This window comes from Bombus terrestris, chromosome 2 (assembly GCF_910591885.1).
Source record: "Bombus terrestris chromosome 2, iyBomTerr1.2, whole genome shotgun sequence".
Lineage (NCBI taxonomy): Eukaryota > Metazoa > Arthropoda > Insecta > Hymenoptera > Apidae > Bombus > Bombus terrestris.
In genome coordinates this window covers 6,909,354-6,929,019 of record NC_063270.1, presented here as the reverse complement: position 1 = coordinate 6,929,019, position 19,666 = coordinate 6,909,354, and the positions used below count along the sequence as shown (strand labels likewise).

General features: G+C 38.1%; 1 protein-coding gene across 2 annotated transcripts in view; it reads left to right on the top strand.

Annotated features, from left to right (window-relative positions):
• Positions 1-18,506: 18,506 nt before the first annotated feature.
• LOC100645977 (putative transcription factor capicua) overlaps positions 18,507-19,666 on the top strand; it is a 39,776-nt gene continuing 38,616 nt past the window's right edge. For both annotated transcript variants that reach the window (XM_048414313.1, XM_048414312.1), the window contains exon 1: positions 18,507-18,530. The gene's annotated coding sequence lies outside the window, so the exon portion shown is untranslated. The remainder of the gene's footprint in view (positions 18,531-19,666) is intronic.

Below are 19,666 nucleotides of genomic sequence, written 5' to 3'. Positions count from 1 at the left end.
CATGTATATTCCGTGCTATGTAAAAGTACCCTCTACCGCTATGTTATATCTAGAATGGAATAGAAACTGAAACTGGTGAAGTCTGGTTCTATCTTCTACCTTACAATTCTCGTTAAACACGAAGCTAGATTTTTCTCTCCTCGCGCTGGTTTCTATGTTAGCAGCCAGCGTTCAACCGAAATGTCGAGAGAAAAAGAAGAGTAAACTGCGACTCTCGCTTGTATCTCGTTAATTTTAAATATTGTCAGCGCGCAATTAGTTTAAGCATAAAGCGGCAATCTTATCTGCTCTTTGTTCGTTCTCACAAATGGGTAGACTGGGCAAGTACCATATTGTAATCTACGATACACCATTTGTAACAGCGACGTGCGTTATAGGTCATGCTTTTTTTCACGTGTGAGAATACTCTTCTTTTTTTTCCTCTGTTTTTTAATGTGTGTATTCGGTTGAGCGCGCGTCGCTGACTCATGTACGTTGCTCGGATGTTGTACGTACCTCGTCTAAAACGAGAAAAAAGGAACAGAATTTCTTCTAAAGTAGAATCGATATCTGTGCATTTGCTTGCTCACTCGATGAAACGTCCGCGAATTGGTAATTGATGTGTCGTTCGTTATCATTATGCGTCGAGAAAGCAAGAAGGAAACAGCATTAAAATTGTCTAATGTAATTTTGCAATATTCGAGATATTTAATTGTCGTCATCGTGCGACGATGCAGCAGTCGTACCGTGAAAATTCGATTCAAATGTTTTTCCAGCGAGAAACAATTACTACGCGAATTAAGATTATCCGGTACTCGAATAAGTAATTTTTCGGGGAAAAATCAGTATTAAGAATCTCAAGAGAAAATACGTACATACATGTAAATTCCTAAGAGCAATAAGTAGTTAATTCGGAACATACGACTCTTGTAGTAATAATCAATCGGCATTACAGTAACGTATCTCGTTTATCTCATTTGAATAAAATACAATTGCGGGATAAGATACGGCAGAAATCATAGAAACAGAGTATGTTGTAACGCTAGGCATACATTATTATCGTTATTTTCGCGTGTATTATTACTGCACAGTCCTTCCACAAACTATCTTAATCACATTATTAAATGAATGTAGCGTAATAAAATGTTAGATGATGTAGATACAATGTAAATACGATAATGTATCGCTTGACAAATGAAATTTTATTAATACATTCGCTTGTTTCGTATTTAAAGAAAAAGGAAAAAAAAAGAGGAAAAGAAGAAGAAATATATAATAATGCTGGAATTATTATTTAGGGGTGCACATTACAAGTAAAAAAAATGAAAAAAAAACTAAAGATTCTCAGATAGAAGGGAAAGGTATTTTTAATAAAATCAATTATTAAATAATTCAATGTTATTTAAGCGTAATGATACATCATAATCATTCAAAGTATATGAAATAAATGAGAAAAACAAGAACATAGTATTTATTACCTTATCGGTAAGTTAGATTATTAGCGTAAACATTATGAACCAATTCGTACAACCATTGTGTATCGGAGATTATAAAAGGCACGTTACTGCAGTAACAGCATCGTGCTCGAACGTTTCCGTAGAACAGTGAATAACCTCCTCGTTCTCACGTACGGACACTTAAGAAGCATGGTTATCCTACTCCCTCTCCTTTTACTTCCAGTTTCAAGAAAAGCGTTACACGCGGACATTCGCCGCTCTTTTCTTTCTCTGTCTTTGTTCCTCGAGTAACATCGAAGTATGTACTTGTACTACGATTCCTACATCTCCGCGCTACCGCGTGTTCTCGGCAACGAGGATTTCGTAGTTCCACTCACCTCCTCCTTTCCCTCCTTTATCTCCACACCACGATTTTCGTTACCCACCGCCATCACCATCTTTTCCACCTTCTCGACCGCAACAGCGCTTTCATGCATCCCTTTTCGTTCCCACATGCAGTGGACGACAAGGTGTTAGTCATCTCAAGGACGTTTGCTGTAATTGGGATAGGTCGGATAGATATGGTGGGAGCGGGGGTGGGGAGGTTGATAAAAAGAGACGGGACGAGGTTAAAGAGAGGGAGGTACGTTGAGAGTAGAAAAGTGGGAGGAAACGAAAGTAGCAAGAGCGAGAGGGATACACAGTTAGAGAGAACTAGCGGCGATGCGTGCGTTTCTGTAAATGGCGCCTGGCTGAGCGTCGCGCGTCACAGTATCCTCTCTTTCTCTTTCTTGTGGCGCAGCCGTGAGCAGTGAGCACTAGTGAGCAGGGCTCGCGCGCGTCGTCGTAGCACGGTAGTGCGTAGTGCATCAGTCCTGGACCGGAGGTTGTACCGCGAGATACGCGAAAATCTGATGCGAGTGAACGGTTACCGGTGACATCTTTTTTTTCGTGATTTGTCATGGCGTGTTGTGTCGCATTTATCGTAAGTGAACGTCGATGCTAGTGGTACTCAGCGTTGAATTGGCATGCATGCAACATGGAAGAAGGTGCGTTAGTGCTACGATAGTGGTTTCCAAGCCAGGAGAGTTCCGCGACAGCAACGCCGCCTGTACACGGAACGAAGAGTATATCGCCTGTTATCGCCTCCTACTTCTCTCCTCTTCTTCCTCCCCTTCATCCTTGTCCTTACTATCAACACGCAGCCGCCTCTTCGCCTTTGTTCGGACTCGTGCGAGCTCGTTGCCACGGGCACTACGGAGGCCGCCTCGCAGGTAAAGACCGATTCAGGGCCGATACTGTCACAAGATACTAGCGCGCGCGCGCGCGCATATACACAGGCACGCGCGCGCGCAAACACGCACATAACAAACAGAAAGATAGATCGAAAGGAAAAGAGAGTGCTCGTCACCGTTGATGCACCGTTCGTGTTTCATCATTCTCGGTGGGAATACCAGACAAAAAAAAAAAAAAAAATAAAGATTGTGAGGTTAGGAATGGAGTCTGTTCGCAGTCACCGACGTAGGAGAAAATGTAATTAAGTTCCGTTCCACTCGGCTGACGTGAAACCGTGCGCCAGCGTAAGTCTTTCGATATACATATGTACCTGTGCGTAATACATTCGAGTGAAATGCGAAATATTTAGTAGTATCCGCACAATGTGAAAATATGTAGAAATATACCAAAGATAAGCGGAGATGTAAAAAGGTAGATAACCAGTCAGTTTATTTTATATACACCTTCCTACGTACATATTACCAGATTATCGATCATAGTTTGGTCAGTATCGATCCTGTTTCGGAGCTATAGGATATGTAATATACGTAATATCAATGATCAAACGATATTGAAAATTAAGCAGAAAAATTATTTATAACACGTATAATAACCAATTTTTCAAAACAAAGATTCATTTATGTTTCTTGCATAGTATTTATTTAAATGTATAGACATGTTATCAGATCGGTTATTTTAAAATGTAGAAAAGACATTATAAAATCGTTAGTAGAGTTGAGTGGTTTTACGTACTTTCAAAAGCGCAGTCAGTATTATAGCTGGCAATGAAAAGATCGTGCGCTTTCTTAGCATCTCAAGTTCATAGATTCGTCTATGGTGCAAATTCTATCGTGCGAACCTGTGGAAACCTGTTCTCCGTCGCGAGTTATTTCGATCACAGCGATCCACAGTTTCATTTCTGCCTTGAGTGCGAAAATGCGCATGCGTTGCGACACGGCTGTTTTGCTATTCTCACCGAATAATTTACAGCACGTGAGCTCCACGGGATCGAAGGCGTTCGTGACACGAGCGATATGTATATGAATCAAAGATACGTATGCTTATCTGAACGCGATGTTTAGGCGTGATCCGACGATACGTAGTAAGTGCAACGTGAATAGCGAGCGCAGCGACCGAGCTCGGCGATCGCTTGTGAAAGTTACCATCGATCGGACCACAAATTCATTCCGTACGTTATTATTCAACATATCACCCTTACATGCTACTATTAATTAGATTATCTGTTATCATCAAGCTGTATATTCTAATAAGTACCTATGATGATATGGTGTTGTTTTTCGAATCATCTGTAATTGCGTTCGGAATAGAGAAGTTACAATTTACAATAAAGGCAAGTGTCGGCACAGTTCTTGAGCATGATATTTATGTATGAGCGGTACTCGATTAGAGATACTTTTGATAGGAAACGAGATGGAACGTCGTTTGCGAATTTTTCTCGTACATATAACGAAAATAAAAGGTGTTCAATTTTTCTGTATCATACACAACTATATTGTGAACTCATTAGAAACAAATAGATAAGATTTTTCCATTGAAAGTGAGCCTAAACGCGATTTCATTTGGTTCATTCTTCATTCAAATTTCGCATAACACCGTAAAACGAAGCATGCTACCGAGTTATACGGTAAATATGTCGTATGTATATAGTCCGAACGAGATTGTATTTAGACTCGTTTTAATTGGAAAAACTCGATCTATCTGTTAATATTTTCATGAGTGTAGAATAATAAAATAAAAAATTTTTTATTTCCGTTATGCGCTGTTCGCACTTATCTTTCTGAATGCATAGCCAGTCGCCAATGGTGGGGACTTGGTCTGGCGAAACGTGGTGGGGATACTACTGTTACAATGATCCGGGGTGAAAAACGTTACAATGATCTGCAGACCACTATACTTTCGCGTATTATGGTAAATGTAAACGTTTTTTTGCATTGATCTTGGCGTTATCATTAGTATTATTGTCATTTGACAGCGTTAACAGCCATTAAATCGATTGTTACATGCTATATTAAAAGAAATGTTACGATTACATTCGACTTGCGTTGCAAACAATTTATTTTTACACTATGCAGGGTTCGATGAAACGATAGCTATAATAGATACTTGTGCAAAGCAAAGAATCGGTACTCCAACGTATGCAAACTCTCATCTTTTCTCGGTAAACATGATGATAGCTATATGTGGTGGTTTCTTGTAGTATCACATCGGTTGTAACTATTATAACTGGCTTAGTTCCATAATGGCTTCACCATGCGTCCGTCTATTACCTTTCGGCATCACTTACAGTCAGCGCCATTCTGCAAGTTGTATTCTTTGTTCCGAACGATAATAATTCCCTGTGCATTTCTTCAAACAGCAAACTTTTCCAATGCGTATTAATTAAGAAGGTTAGGTTTCATTGGCCGCTCAATGGCAAGTATTACCCACCTTTACTATCCATCGTATTACACACGTTTGTCGTTATATGAAATATGATTTCGTAAAAAGCTCATGCAAGTGTATGAGATGGTGATTCTCAAGTAAACAAAAGAACTTTCGCTGCTCAGGTCACTGATGCAGTGCAACGATGAACTAAGCGATTCAACTTGTATGCATGGCTGACTAATAACGTTGCGTGGCAAAAAATATCTTTAATATTTTTATAAAGTCAGTCTCTTCGATAAGATGTTCCGCTAGAGCCATTGCATTATGCGCATAACCATTCTCGTATAATTTGAAATAGCACGTTGCTCCTTTCCATCGTTGCTTCTTCGTTCAAACGATGAAACAAGTGTAGTTGGAAGATTCTCTCTCTCTCTCTCTCTCTCTCTCTCTCTCTCCCTGTCTCTTCTTTCCTATAACGAAGGTGGCACGTTTATGATTCACCGATACAGTTCATTATTATTCAACGCGTTTCATCATCTTTGATATGTTAATCTTTTTCATAGATTTTGTTTTACAAATTATGGAACGTATTAAAAGAATCAAAGAGAAAACAAAAATTGCATTTCAGTATCCGTAGAATACTTTGCTCGATATAGAAATTTCTCGTATAGTCCGAGTCGAATGGTTGTTGCTATGTGCAGTTTCTTGCTCTTTCCTGTGTACGAGACCGCTCGTTAGTTCTTTTTAAACCTCCTACATATTTCAGATAATCGCACTTTGGTTGCTTTCTTCGTCTTTTTTATCTTTGTCACGATTAAATTCACACAGCAAAGGGGAATCAAATCTCAGGAGTCGGTTTCGCGTTAAAGTACGCGTTCTTACCACGCGATTATCGAATTTTCCTATAAATAGCCTACTACTAACGAAACACAGGTTATTAATATTACCATTCGTACGGTTGAGTGCGAGAGAAAAGGTAGGAATGGGGAAGACAACAGAGTGTTGGCGGTGCCGGCGGCAGGTAACAGTGCATGCCAAATGACCGAGGAATTCAACTGTCGTTTCCATGTATGTTCTATCACCATTGCCAATCAATGAGACATTGGGCAGGTCGCCATCGATTATGAAACAATTCCGAAATTCGACGGTTCGTTACGCTCGTTTCGTTTTACCGCTGGTGAAAATATTAACCATTACCACTTACGTGGCACAGGCTTCACTTCCGGTCGCGTTGTATTTTATTATGGTGGAGGCAGATACACATTGAGCGGAACGCCACGCAAACTCGAACTGTTTTAGCAGTGGATAAGGTTGCGTTACCCTTTTAATTCGGGATCGGTAAATCCGATCCTGGTCAGATCTGTCGCTAACCACATCCGCCGCCGCTGTTGCCGCCACCACCGTCGTCGTCGACTCGACGCTTTACGAGAGTCACTGAGAAGCACATCGAGATGCCCGCGCATGCAACTCGTCATCGTCATTGTCGTCGTCGTCGACTATACGTTCGTGACCCTACCTATCGTATACGTATTACTGTATATGCTAGTCACAGGTGTGTATATATATACACACACCTATATGTATGTATATATGTATATGTGTATGTAATCGCGAGACTGCAACCTACTACTCTTTTAATAGACGACGGAATAGGTCTATAGACACACGCTAGACGTCGTCCACGGTCAATGCTTGGCACATGGCGACACCGGGACTGAACGTTGAATGAAATATTTTCGAGAGCGTATCCGGTTGCGTTCGCAGGCACTCGTCGATCGACTGACTTCGATGACAGTTTTAGCGTTACCAAACTGATTGGGAGATTGAACTTTTGATGCAACGCATGTATTTTCTATTTTTATATTCTTTTATCTTTTTTCAAATTTCTAATACCTCCAACTTATGTAATGAATTTCGGTATTTACTTGGAATGTTATGTAACGCTAATTTTTATCGCGAATTTTTTTAATTAAATACAATATATATACCTATAGCGAATGTTTTAAGAATTAATTAAAAACTGCAAGTCGGTATCTCTATTAATTAGATTAGGCTGGTTTATTTGAATGTATAGGAATATAATATTATGTTGGATTAGAATAATTATTAAGTATATGCGATATATTATCATTATTGTGATTGTTATTTTTAGGGCACATATCTCGTTTGTTGTTGAGTATGTTATATACTTTTATAGTATTGATAAACTGATACTTATATGTATACATACACATACGATGTTAATTATATAGTATCATCGGGCCTTAATGTCAAACGGTTCACATTTCTCGGTTGAGATATGAATTTTTATTATACTTGATATTCTATTATAATTTTATATTTTTATATATTTCGAGCTTTATCCTACTTTCCTAGAGTGTTACAAGACTTCATAAAAATAGAAAGCATTATATTTAGCGATTTATAAGTATCAATGATTTTGTTACCAAGCCTTTCTCACGCCTTTTCACGGATGGGTCTAGAATCACCGTTATAGCATAGCATGTTTGATATATTTTTTGTAAAATGAAAGAAAAATCGAATGTGATGTCTTTTATCGTGTACAACGTGATCTTTCTTGCGTGCAATTTTTCAATAATATATAATTGAAATAAATCCAAAAATTCTATCATTGTATCCAGATAAAATAAACGATTCGTTTTACCGGTAATCGTATCTGATAGAAGAAATGGGACGATTTATGCTCATGTGTGAGTGATATTAATACCTAGAACGGTAGATTGTTATCCTCCGGTGGACTTTTCGAGACTTTATCGTCGTATTTAAACATTTTTTGTTAATTGTCTTTTATCCAAAGTAAGATCGAAACAATAAACGACCTAGTAATATCGCTAAGTGTTAGATTTGAAAGTCAACAAATATGTCTTTCTAACCAGCAAGAATCGAAACTTTGTATATAAATTAATTAAATGGTGGATTGAAACATCCTTTGAACAGAAAAAGAAGATATGAAAGCTGTTTCCATCGATGTCGGGAAATTGGAAATCTAAAAGTTCTTGGGAAGAGAGAGAACGTAAATAAATTAAGATACCAAACGGAAAAATTTTAACATTTTTGCTCTGGTCTTTTTCCCTCTGATTAGATTTAGAATTCTCAACGAATCCTCTTAAAAGGCGAAATGCAAAAGTAAAAAACGAACAGAAGAATAAAGAAAATAGTCTAGAAGCGCGGAGAACAAAGACTTCTTTTTCTAGAACGACTAGCGTCAGTCTGGGCGTTCTTCGATCATGAGGCTCAATTGAGGTGCGTCGCCTGTATACTCTAGTGGGTGATCAAACAAATTACATTATGTGGAATTGCAAGCTCAAAAGCCCGCCTATTAACCACCGTCTGTGGGCTGCAGCGGTATACGTGTGTAGTATGCATACGCGTGACGCAAATATATAGAGACTTTCGATTGATTCTGCGTGTAATAATAGCACAACAGGGCGGTGCTGCCGTGCAGTCTGCTAGCTCGCAACTGATTATGAGGTGCACAAGGCAAAAGATGACTCTGCCAATTATCCTCATCGATCGTCTTCTTCAAATGAAATTTCGATTTCATCGCAATTTCACGTTTCGGTCGCGGGCCTTATTTGTTGCGCGACAACGTCGTCGACGAACATATCGATAGAGAAAGAAAAGGAAACGTCTCTGATCCGCGTGATTATCAACGCTTAGATACATTTCACTTAATACAATGTGCGCTTGATTAGAGTTTGAAACGTGCGTCCGAAAATCATCGTTATTCAACGCGAGGTCCATCCTTTTTCCATTCGAATTGGACTGCGTCGAAGTGAATCGCAAGTTTAGTTTTGCATCATCGACGATATTGGTGGAAAAAAATATCCGGTTGAACGCGCAAACACTCGTACGTTGTTGATTCCGTTCGTTATTTCCTGGACTATTGTACGTTGTAATTTGCCAATTAATAATATTAGCGAACGAGCGATGATCGAGAACGAGTGGCAGATCGATTTTTCTAAATTACTATCAGTTTTACAAGGGAGGCATATTTACCGTAGATTCGTTTACACTCGATTTCGAAGGCCGGTGATATCGTAATCGATGGTTTTCTTCTAGTTTTATAAAAGTGAAATTTGTTAGAGTTGATAATTTGCGACTTGTAAACTTTCGCTAATTACAGATACTTGGTGGTGTGAGAAAATTTCGAATATCGAAGAATTGAAGAATTTTGATGTTGTCGGGTTGCCGCGCATTGATTAATCTAATTGAAACAGACTTTAGAGAAATTGACTGGTGGCCGGCCGGAAAAACACCACTGTATTAATAGGCCTGTCGGTACCACGTTGTATAAACTGATGGTGAAACCGATTCGATTTTCGGAAGATTAAAGGAATTATTTATTGCAGGCGTATAGGTATTTATACCGCTGAAAAAATGGTTTCCCTCGCGCAAATGTGAAAGTTCAACCGATTCTAAGACTGAATGAATCGTAGCTAGTTTATTATTAGCACGAGATCGATAAAGAATAATCTACATATCGGACACTCGTGGTTTTTCTTCGATAATTTGCGATACGATAAAGAGCGAGGGCACCTATTAAACTGATACGCCGGTAAATATCGTGAATCGTGACAGCGTACTCAATGCCGTTTTATCTAAGACTTGAGCATTTTCCGTGTTATGTCATTGAGCCACGAGGAACTATGAGACAACAGCCGGAACAATTATCTTGTTGCAATCGTGACTAACGATGCATCCAACTAAACGGAACACGATCGTTCTTGTTAATTTCATAATTTTTAAGTCGCTCGCAGAATATATATTCGAACATAACATAATTGAATAGGGCAACAGGCTGATAGTTCCAAAAATATGTGCCTATAATATAATTAGCCTGGTAAAAATAACTACAAGTGCGCAAAATTACCTTGAAAAGACCAATGACACGATCAATGTTATAATAAACGATATTTTGAAAATATTCAAGAAGATGGCGAGAAATACGTATTTAATTTGAAAAATATTTATGTTAACGTAGAGAGTTTTGTTAACGTAGAAGCATATCGAGTTGAAAGATGTGACTTGTCATGTTTTTTCTTCATCTTGCGTGATCTTAGTATGTCTTGTATTTTGATTTTTTTTTTATTATTCATTACACGAGGTAAAGCAATAACCATTTTGACAACAAAAACGATACAGATACATTTTCAAAAGATTTCTTTTTTAGTAATTTTATTAGTATGTACATATATATACTTAGATATTTTTCAATACAACACCACCCTTATTTGAACACTTATCGTAACGCGAGACGAGCTTTTGTATACTTTTCGACATACGTATATACACTTCCGTGGCGAGTTCATATAACCATCGTTTCACACCGTCCTTTACTTTGAAACTTTAAATCATCGTCGCGAGTGAAATGTTATCCATCGAAAAACTCAGTTTTTCGAAGAAATGGTAATCTGGCTCGTTTGATACCTACGCATTTTTGAAGGCTCCCTCTGATGAAAGAACAGATCATTTACGATCAGGCACAGTTTCTTTAATCGCATTGAATCTCTGTATCCATCGTTTTACGAATGATATTACGAATCGCAATCTACCGTAAACTCGATGGTAAATTCCTTTTTGAGGAAAGTTTTCAGCATTAAAAGATCGTAAAAGTGCGACAGGCCGCGCTCGCTCATCCACAGGATTTTCGATTTACAACGCAACTTTAAATACTACTTATATGAAACTACGACAATATTGATTATTTAAAGACGAAATTCAAGCATATCCCATCGCTTCATATGGCTTCTATACGTAAACGGCTATTACTTCCTCGACGACCTTCGTACCTTACATTCCAAAATACTTTACCTCGCACAACACCGTTACAAAACCAGTTAAATCTGCACGCAGTTTATCAATCAAGATACAGAAATGCATAGGGCTAAAGAGAGCTTTCTCCGAATTATCGAGCTATCGCCTAATTCGACTACACAGCGATGCAACAATTCTTTTCCTCTTATTTCTGGCAATGTCAGCACGACTCGGTGTTACATTCGGTTACACCATTAAATACTCGTACTTCACGTTAGTACTCGTTTAGAATTCCACTGACGCGGATAAAAAAATGCTTTACATTCCTTCCGTCAACTATAGCACGCGTAATAGTATCGGTTCTACTATTACTACTATTACTCGCGATTACGCATCGACTCGTCGTCGTTCAGGCATTTATTTGTAGATTTTCATTCAACGAGTACTGCTAAGCGCTAACTGTAACTTATCGACGTCCTTCCTCTACTCGTTTCCCACTACTCGTCTTTGCTTGCTCGCAAACGACAACCAGTTATCGATTACCTATTACAACCAATGAAGATGAAAAAACGACATTATGCCGTATCGTTACCGTGGCTCGTCTCTTTTGCTCTCCCTCCAATCAGATTTATTACGTAATCCGTGTCTCTTCTTGGCTTAGGTGATTCTGCGATCGCGGTCATCGATCAGAGAGCTACCTGATACCAGTTATAGCCTATTTTAAATATGTATCATTGTTCGATAGGTAAAGTGCGATTTTCCGAAATTCCAAGCTATTCGATCGATATTTTGCAAATTTCGAAGGATACCAATCCTTCTCCTTTCTAAATGTCTTCGCGTAAGGCGGTAGATAGACTCGCGTCTTCTGCACATGGAAAATATCCATTTTTTGAATTAGCTTGCTAGACGTTTCTTCAAGCCACAGTTTACGCATAGTTTGTTACGATTTTGCTCGTTTTGCATTCAACGTCGATTTGTACATCGATAAGCAATATCAGTGAAAAATCACACAATAACATTGTTCAAATATTAGTATATATTGATACATAGTGAGAGAGCTAGAAGCGATGACGCCTGTGTAACATTCCGTTAAATCGGATAAGCGAATAATTTAATCGGCAAGAGTTCAATTAACATCGGAACTACCAAAACCTTCAAAATAATGATTTATTAAGTTTCCTGTTTTTCTTCTTCCTTTTTTTTGTTTATAATTAAAGTACACGGATACTTTTGGCAAAATCAATCGGCCATTAACCAACATTTCGTTCTAATAAGTAGATTTGTATGTTTTTGTCTAACGTTGATGTCGGTTCTATGACCGTCGACGATTTGTCGCTCCTTTGGTAGTCGAGTAAATAAATGTACGTCATATGCATGATCAATAGTCAATGGACGTAGTGGCATCACCGCCGATGATTACTCATTCGCAAATATGTACTACGATTACTAATAAACCGATTCTAATAATGGAATCTTTAAATCTTGAAAACGTATATTTTTTCTATTTTCTAATCTATATAATCGATTACGATTATCATATTATTTTCCTTATCGAAAAATTCGGTATCTAAGTAGATATGCGATTTGTTTTAGTCGAAGTAAAAACTAAGATAAGAATTACTTTAATAGAAAACTTGAGCTTTAACTCTGTCACTTGTACTAATATCACATTCACGTGCTGCATCTCACGATTCTCTGAAATTAATCAAGGATTGTGAATACCACCGATTGTTAACTGTTACTTTTTGTTTCTGTTATTTCCCTCACGCAATGCTCACACCTACCGTATACGTAGTAACGATAACGCGCTAGCGTATGAGCCCAGATAAGAAAGACTGCAAAATGTACATATTTTTATATTACAATATTCGGACAAAGGTAATAATCCGTCACAATTTCCGAAAGAAAAAGTATTCAAGCAGTGAATTAATAAATTAGAAATGAACGTAGCTTGTTGGAAATGCGTAACCTCGGACTCGGTCGTAGTAGCAAACGGCAAACGTACGTTCTTGACGTGTACCTATAAGTAGTACTCTGTTGTATTAACGAGACAAAGATTCTTTGGGTTCTAATGGTTCGTTTAACTATTCTTTGTTGGAACTCTGTGAAACAAGATGCATACTGGAACATCGCTGATGCATTTTTGCCAACAGGATAAAGTACTTCTTCTTTGAACATCAGCCCTATGAAACCAACCATGCATGTAGAAACATACTTACGTGGACCAGTTGTGTGGTAGTAGAATGAATGTCTAGCGGTGTGCACGTGACCAGAGATCAGCCAATAGGTTGAGGCTCATTCAACATCGCTTTGACTGCAGTATCGTATCTACTCCGCACACACATTGTACGTATTTCGAACTTAAAGATAAATTCGATAGTCGATTACGCATTTTCATTGAATTTTTCGCGTGAAATTCATACAATTCTGTTCTCTGCGGCCATCGATTTTACACCGTTTCCCATTCCCTCGTTCTCTCTTTATCGATTCATACGTTCGTCACCTAGCCACCAAGAAATCTTCTGTTCGCATATCACCCTACCTATTCCGAGCGGATTTCATTCATTCCAGTGGAAATATACCATTCCAAGGATAAGCCAATTGTATCATCGCATTTTTCCCGTGAAGACACACGTGAGATAGATAGAAGATATCTGGACAGTTTTATCGTATAACTTAGCAACAAAGTAACTCTACTATCGCGTCTTTATTTTCAATCGAAAGTAATTCAGCAAATTATTACGCGGATCATTACGTGGAGAATCTGAAATTTCAATGTTAGCTCGAATATATCGGATATATACAATTTTGTTTTTAACGTAAAACTTTGTTTCAAGCTAATTAACGATGCTAACTTATTTTGGTTAATAATAATAAGTAATAGTTATAGATATATACATATAGGTACAACGCGTAATATTCGAAACCAAGCTTTTCGAATCTATTTCCTCCTATCTAATGGTCAGAGGCATTAGATTAAAAATTTTAAAAATTATTGTAAACTATCGATCACCGATACGTCGAACGAAATTGTTCTATCATATTTTACATACAACGACAAAAGAACGCACGCGCTTGTTAACCTTTCTCTGTAATATTTTACTTATTTATAACCATTTTATAAATATCGATATAGTAGACGTCGAGTAGCCGATATCAGATATGCAACTTTCTTGTTCCAATCAAGAAATATTCTTTATCTTTATAGCATCGATGTTAATTAAAGTACGTTTCAACCGTTCGCAAAAAACTACGAAATTTGCGGAAAAGGAAATATAAACCTAGAAGCTATACAGCTGTATCTAATATTTCTTTTTCTGTTACGATATTATTTTTGCCTATGTCAATTTTATTTCATAATAATAGATTTGACGTATCATGGTGACTTTATCGGGTTCGAGCATCTTTATTTTCCTACAAATTTTCTTAGCTGCTGATTAACTTTGCTACAGTTTTTCATCTTTTACGTTGCAACTTCACTCTGGTTTCAATGAACGGAGAAACTTTGACGATTTGACATTTTAAGAAATACTTCTGTAGGGAAATAACTGAGAGAGAGGGAGAGAGAGAGAGAGAGATAGGAGGATGTAGGAAGGAGGAGGGAAAAGGAGCCACCTATTTCCCCACACTTTAATATACGATTAAAAGATGACACGTGTTTCGTGCCTAATATCGGACTCGAAAGTTCCCTGTATCGTTATTTCCTGTTCTGACGCATGTCGAATTTCTAAGAAACCTTTTTCGTGTCTCGCGTGGAGTTAGTACACAGAGGCTATCCACGTGAAGTCCCATAACGAGGTTACGCCATTCATCGACAGCGCACGAAAGTCTATGAAGGGAAATGCAGAAGGGGAGTCGAGTCACTACAAGGTACTCCCGCAGTACCTCATTGATCAAGTCTTTACCGGGGTCGTGTTCTACCTCTAACAGAGAATTCGAGTGGAATTTGTAGAACTGTTTTTTAAACGACCTTCGAATAGTAGGTATTTAAATCTTTACGGATTGATACCATGACAATAAATCGACAAGATAACCGAATGACCGTAGTCTTATAGTCTTTTTTTTTCGTATTACGCTAAACACATGGCACGATGTTATGCTGTGAGTTTCATTTTTCTCTATATTTTCTATTTTATTTCGTATCTTGCGTTTTCTTTTCAATTTTATTCCGTTTTCGGGGTAAGAGACGGAATCGAGACTAAAAAATGTAAAAAGCTTGGACTGGGGAAGAAATTCTATATATATATTATATACAATTATATAGTAGATTACTAATTTACCTGTGAATTACTATTCATTAAACGTTACTGTCTCGTTTTAACCGTAAAGTTCTTCGTAAAAGAATATTTTATTATATTCGTCAAGACATTGAATTGTAGTTTTATATTTAAGATAATCGACAAAACTGTCGGTAATCTGAAACGATTTAGGGAAAGCGTTTTCGACTCTTGTCAGAAAGAAACTCAGAAACAGAGAAAATGCTTTTACGCCAATGAGATGCACGCACGGTAGTAGGTATATAGCTTTTTCTCTCTCTCTCTCTCTCTCTCTCAGTCACTCACTCACTCACTCGCTGTGTACGCGCACTCTGCACGCATATACCGAATCTCTCTTTCTGTCTTTCCGTTTCTTACTCTGTACTTACACACTTGTGTATGAATCGCGCGCAGGGCTGTAGCCAAGGATCAGCTAGTTTGAAAATTTCACCGTCCAAATGTCGTATATTAAAAATAATCAGTTAATAGTTGCTACGCTTCGTTTGGTTTCGCAGAAAAACACAAATTACTTACGAATTTATTCGTATGTCTTCGTATACGATATGAAGAAAGTATGTTATTGATTCGAGGTAACTTATAGTGGATTCGATATAATAAAAAATCTCCAATTGTTTAAAGCTTAGCGTAGTATTGTTTAACGGTTATTATCGTTCCTCGTGTAATGTAATACATACTAGTATAAATACCGTACCTAGTATAAGAACACATGCATATATATATATATTTGTCTCTCCGTGATGCTACTTGTGTACATAGTAAATATATATGCATATGCAAGTTGTGTGACGCATGAGCCTTCTACAAACGCTTACGCACGGGATACGAGAGGCTACTGTTACGCCAGATGTCTACTATGTCTACGAGCCACGAGGCATGCGTAGATTTTAATTTATGATCATGACACTTGACAAAAAGCAAGTGTTCCGCTTGGAGATTTAAAAAAAGGACATATTTTTGACGATTAACAGTTTTAGAACAAAAAATATTAATTTTTCCATTAGTCGGGAAAAAATGTTGCTTCTTTTCTAAAAATATTAATTATAATACCATACGATCTGGTAATTATTTACATATCCACATGACTAAGTTTCTAAAAATATGTTTCATTCGCTTATCACTGCACCGTCATATTTTATCGCTGTATTATTATACTCGTACTATCAAGCAATCTGTTTGTAGTATTACTTGCTTTACAGTTTTCATGCCAAAATAAGAAAATACAATCAATTATGATAATCTGTGTGTGATAATTTTTGATATATCGAATTTCTAAACATGATACCACATAGAATTTTAATGGAAAAGCAGAAATGAAGAGGGGTAATAACAGACGATAATGCAATGAGCGATACGCGCAATGTACAATATCTCGCTACTGATCATTCTGATTCGTTGTATTATTCGAAGGCTTTGAACGATGAATAATGATGTTGACTTAGAAGTTGCTACGTCTAGGCAGGCAGATGATCATCTCTCACAAACAGTTTGAGTATTTTGAGCAAATATTTGTAGTTTAGGAATAGTTTACAAATGCAGCTAAGAGAATATAATTATCGCGTGTTTGTGACCATTTTAATAGGAACAGAATAAGTAGACAGCGATAGACCAAATAAATGTAAATCCTGTATTTAAAAAGTTATTTTGTTACTCGACTTTTCGTTAGTCGTTGAAAGTTGTTAAACGTCGATTTCTTTCGATCCCGCACGATCGAAGATATTCAACTCCTTTTAAAGGATTTAAAATCTTCGTTTTTGTAAACTGACATTGTTAAAAATACATCAAATATTTTAATAGCATTTATGATGTTTAGCTGTAGAACATAAACGTGCGATTGAGAATCTTCATTGATAATTTCATCGTATTTTATAAATAACATTTGTTTATTCAAATGATTACGAACTTAATAACCATTAGTTAATTACAACAAATTATTATTAATTAAAGACAAAACGATTAATTAAAGACAAAAGATTTGACGAATGTTTGCGTTAGAGGAGTAATTTAATAACTTTTACATTCAAATATTTTTAACTCTTAACTGGTATTTAACTGATATAGCGAGCACAGTTTCATTCTGGCTTGTATTTTGTTGTTTACGCAACAAAAGCTATCGACAATCTCGTTAAAAATATCTAAATATATAAAAATATCAAAGAATTGAAATGCAATTCGTAATCGACCGAGAATTAAATAACTAAATACGTGATTTACAATATGAAACATAAATGATCAGATATTACAAAAGCTATACTATAATTACTCGCTGATATATGTATATAACTAGCTGATAGTATGCATGTGTTAGCTACTTTTTGTGTATTTATACGATACATCGCTTTATTCCTTTTTTTTTAAATATAAAATACTCTTTTTTCTTGCACATATCGTACACGTGTACTTCAAACTTTATCAAACTATCGATCATTATTTAATACCGATGAATTAGTATGCGCTGCTTGGTCGTTAAAGGGTGGGTCAAAATTATGGAGGGCACCAAGAATAGAATTTTTTATCTCTTTATTAGAGAAGTCCGGATAGTATATTTATTTTCCACCTAAGAAATTTACGGTAATTATATATCGAGTATTTGTTTATAAACTTTTTATATGTACATATATATAAATGTATCGTAATTATTTTAATCACATTACTTTAATTCGTAATTACCATTATTTGCTTATTATTTTTTTATATTATTTGCTCATTAATTTCTAGTTTTGTTGGGTCGAGTGTCTTCGTTAAATCTTTCGGATAAAGATATAAAAGGTAAGAGAGAGAAAAAAGGCTTTCGTGGCCATTTATGGCTGAAAGTGTTCGTTGTATATTTAGAGGAGTACGTGAAAATGGTGGTTACAGAAGTAAAACGTTAAGGTGATGACCAGAAAGCGAAACGAAACGAAATCTTACCGACGTTGCATTAAAGTAAATTTGAAAACATAATGCACCGTTCTTTAAAACAAACGAACAGACACATGGAGAAATTCCTTGAAACGAAGGAAGAGGCAATAGGAACGTGAACCTACGGGTCCGCGGGGAGCGTGACGACGGTCCTGAGGCTACAGACCGTCGCGTCGGCGGTGTAGCGCGCTCGCTAGTGTGCGTAGGTGTGTGCTCCGGGTTAGAGGCTCCTACACGTGCACGAGGCTGGTGTGTGCCTCTGTGAGAGACCGTTTCGTACAGTAGGCTCGCGTTGGTGTGCGAGCAAGCCAGTCAGAATCCGTGAAGTAGCGGATTCCGAGTGTGTGAGTGAAGTAGCGGCTGTCAGTGAATGTGCGCGCGCGCCGTTCTGGCTCGTTCGAACGGTTCGGTGGTGTGTACGCGACCATGCGCGTGTATACGTCTATACGCGGTCGACAAGATATGAAGTAAAGGCGGTGTGGTGGAGAACGAGGAGAAGAAGGTAGTAGTAGCAGTGGTAGCGGTAACGGTGGCGGTGGTGGTAATAGTAGTAATGGTAGTAGTATAGTAATTGAGTGTGTGCGTGATGCCTGGTTGGTTATATGGCTCGACAAGTCGCAGGCAGTTCAGTTGAGCAACCGAGCCTGAGCCCATACGTGTGCATGTGATGAAAAAGAGCGAGGCAAAAAGAAAGAGAGAGGGATCGCGTGTATGTAATTCGAGTGAAAAAGAAAGAGAAAATCGAGGACGAAACACGTATACTTGACGGAGAAGATGTCAATAATTCGGTGGTACTGTGATTCGCGTTTCTTCAAACTATGGTAAATAAGAATATATCATAGAGCATGCATCCATGACGACGTCATGACCGTGTCGTGGTTTTGTAGTCACCATCTCCTCTCGGTTGGTCGTTCGGTCTACTGTGACGGATTTCCGTGATGCGAGTGCACGCGTATTCACTCGAAAGAGCCAACGACGAAAATTACAGCAACGGCAAGGGCGGTAGAAGCCCGGCACGTAGCGACGCGGCGCGCCGATGCTTCCCGGGAATTCGAGTCGATCCTTACGTTGATCGTCGATACTCACGGCACATACCTAGGTGACACGGTGGAGTGGCAGTCTCGAGACCACGACGATGACGACGATGACGACGACGGCGACGCACGGCGACGGCGACGATGGCATTCATAGCCCTGGTGTATATACGTGTGTTGCTACGCGCGCGTGTGTAAAGTCGCTCCGCGAGAATATTTTTTTGTGTGCGTGCTATTCGTTTGCTCGCTCGCGCCCGCTTGTGAGCTTCCTTCTGGGAACATAGTTGCGTACGGAATATATGTGTGTGTGTGTGTGTATGTGTGTGTGTGTGTGTGAGAGAGAGAGTGCGCGCGCTCGCTCCACTGTATATACATACACGTGCGCGGACCTCTTGCATTGTGTGTCAGTGACTCTCCATGCTCTTGGTGGAAGTAAGTGAGGTAGTTCCATCGCTGTCACGAGCATCCACTACCTGCCCTAGGAGTCTTACTATACGATGCCTATATCGTCTCTCGTCTATTTATACGACGACCATACACGACTCGTAGTTGCCTCTTCTCCCTCACCTTTCCTCAATCACTCCTTTAATTCTCTCTCTCTCTC